The sequence below is a fragment of the Pinus tabuliformis genome, chromosome 6 (genome assembly GCF_031772625.1).
Source record: "Pinus tabuliformis cultivar Carrire ecotype Pingquan chromosome 6, CPIR1, whole genome shotgun sequence".
In the NCBI taxonomy this organism is placed as follows: domain Eukaryota; kingdom Viridiplantae; phylum Streptophyta; class Pinopsida; order Pinales; family Pinaceae; genus Pinus; species Pinus tabuliformis.
The window spans coordinates 204,123,849-204,126,838 of NC_142292.1; the positions used below are offsets into that span (position 1 = coordinate 204,123,849).

At 40.7% G+C, this 2,990-nt stretch overlaps 1 pseudogene; it reads right to left on the reverse strand.

Moving 5' to 3' along the window:
* Window positions 1-249: 249 nt before the first annotated feature.
* On the reverse strand, window positions 250-867 carry LOC149258164 (3-isopropylmalate dehydrogenase 2, chloroplastic pseudogene; annotated as a pseudogene).
* Window positions 868-2,990: the final 2,123 nt, after the last annotated feature.

Genomic DNA, 2,990 nt, shown 5'->3' on the forward strand with positions numbered 1-2,990 from the left:
ATTGCCTCTGTCCACACCCGATGCACCTGCTCTGAAATCCTTCTGTTGAGGAGATCTCAAAGGAAACGGCGTATCAGATTCAAATCTTTTACCAGCTAGTATTGAAATTATTTTCCGTCGCCCCTCCCTCCCTTTCACTCAGAAAGTTGAATGGTCTTGATACGGGGCTCTCGAACAGGCGTCTTGGGGATAATAACGGTGAGCACACCCTTGTCCATCTTTGCCTCCACCCTGTCGATCTCACAATTGTCAGGAAGCCTGAGACGACGCGAGAAACTTCCCTGCATTCGCAAGACGCTTTCTACCAACAACATCTCGCTTCAAAGTGGAAGAGTCTGCTAATTGAGGTAAAACAATGGCAGGCCGCAAATTTGCAAACACACCAAGTCCAGCACGAAGTCCAAGCAATCCACTTTCTGGCCTCAAATGACGCTCATTATTGTCCCATTTATAGCCGCCAATAGCTGCAAGAAGCACTGCATCTGATTGCTTGCAAGCAGCCAAAGTTTCATCTGGTAAAGGAACTCCTGTTGCATCTATTGCAGCTCCACCCACAAGCATTTCATTGAACTTAAAGTTTACATCTTGTTGGGAGCCCACGAGACGCAGCACTTTTTTTGCGACAGACATAATCTCTGGTCCAATGCCATCACCTGGAAGAATGGTTATTTTATATGTTTTTGAGGCTGCTGTTGCGCATCGAACCCTGGCCATCGTTGATATAGTGTTGTTCTTCACGTGACAGACCCCAAGCCTTGGGCGCAAGGTATTGTTATTATTGTTAAGGGTGGTGGAATTAATCACGCCAAAGGAAGATGAAAGACAGTCCATTGCGCTCCCTCCGAGCTCCAAACAACAGCACCTCCTAAAGGTGAAATTGTGCAGAAGATTGGATGATTCTGTGGAAGAAGTCCAGCGATGGTTACAACTATTCGAAGGCCTGAAAGCTCCTGTCAAAGAACTATTAGCACCGTCCGAGTGGTATATGTTTCCATAAAGTTTGGTATTAAACCGCATGTATATGCCTTTTTGATGATTGACCAGCATATATATATTGACCAGCTGTTTGAATAAGTTTTGAATGCGCTGTAAGCTGTTTGAATAAGTTTTGGACACTGTTTGAATATTTTGTGGAGGATATTTTATAAAATTTTGGAGACATTTGAAGAAAACTTAGTGCATAAAGAATTTGAAATCTGTTGCCCTTTTGAGTACAATTTCATTGTATATCAGCAGAAAGTTTTTATCAGCAGAAGTTCTTTTTATCAGCAAAAGTTTTTTTTAGCAGAAGTATTTTTTTACAGAATGCATTCAATCGTCTCTATGGTAGGAATAGTTCTCACTGGCAAGGAGAACTATCCTGAATGGTTCCGGATGGTAAAACACACCCTCATCTACAATGAGTTGTGGAAAGGAGTGTGTGTCGGAGAAGAAGACAAAGACCCTGTGCAGCCTACATCAGACAAAGAACTCGCCATTTGGGAAAATAAGAACAGCAAAGCCTATGCATTAATCGCAGCATCTGTAAATGAAGAACTAAGTCGTCATATTTCATCTTATTCCACTGCCTTTGAAGCTTTACAAAAGCTGAAAGAACTCTATGATTCACATTCTGCACTTGAAGTTGTTCAGCTCATGATTAAACTCTTCACTCTTGAACTGAAAAATAATGATCCTCTTGCTCTTGCATCTGAAGTAAAGTCTATAATGCATGATATTAAATCCACTAAGGTTGAGTTGGATATCCCTCTTATTGCCTTTCTCAAAGCACTCTATCCTACCTACTCCAATTATCTTGAGTCATTACAAGCAAATGGAAATCTTAAACATATAACCTTTGACTCTCTTGTGAAAAAGTTTGCTGAAAGAGAGAAAGCCTTTGGAAAGAAGACAGTCCCTGAATCTTCTGAAGAGACTGTTTGCCTTGCTCATAAAGAAAAGCATCCTACTCAAGATTCTACAAGAGGAAGAGGTGGACGAAGAGGAAGAGGAAGATACTTCAGAGGCAGGGGGAGCAGACATTCTCAAGGAGAAAAGGCAGATCTGCATTGCATTCGCTGCAAACGAAATGGATCACATGATGCTTCTACATGCAAGCTACCATGGGACAAAATTGAGCAGAGAAGAAACCAGTAGAAAGGTAAAACTGATGACACAGACAAAGGTAAAGCACCTGAATCCGCTCACTATATTGAGGCACAATGTAACATTGGAGTAAATGAAGATTTGTTTAATGCTTCACTTGCTTCTTCGAAAAATGATTGGTTGCTTGATTCAGGAGCAACCTGTCATATGACTCATAGGAAAGATTTTTTTGAAGATTTCACTGACAATGTTGATGGAGCAGTATACTTTGCAGATCAGTCAAAAATCAAGCCATCAGGGCTTGGCACAATCAGGCTTAAACTGCCTGGTCTTCCAGACTTTCTTCTGGATCATGTTCTATATCTCCCACAGCTCAAGAGAAACTTGTTGTCCTTGGTCCACATCCGCCAGCAAGGTCACTCCATTCATATGTTTGATGGAAAGCTTGAGGTAAGAAAGGCATCTGACCACTCACTTGTCATGAGGGGAATAGAAGAAGAAAGACTTCTTAAACTGCAAGGAACCTCTGCTCATGCACAACATTTCTCATATATTTCTCATCATGAAGAAGGTACACTTCCATCAAGTTTATTATGGCATGCTAGATTTGGACATTTAAACTATGACAGTCTTCGCTTATTAAAGAAAAATGGTGTTGCTGGTTTGCCTACAATTCCTAGAAAACATAAGCAATGTGATGCTTGCATTCTAGGAAAGCATAGCAAACAGTCTTTTCATGATTCACATTCAAGAGCACATAGGAAGCTTGAACTCATTCATTCAGATTTATGTGGTCCAATGCCTGTTCCTTCTGCAAATGGAAATAAATATATCATGACATTTATTGATGACTACACCCGAATGTGTTGGGTTTATTTATTGAAGAACAAATCTGATGCTTTTCA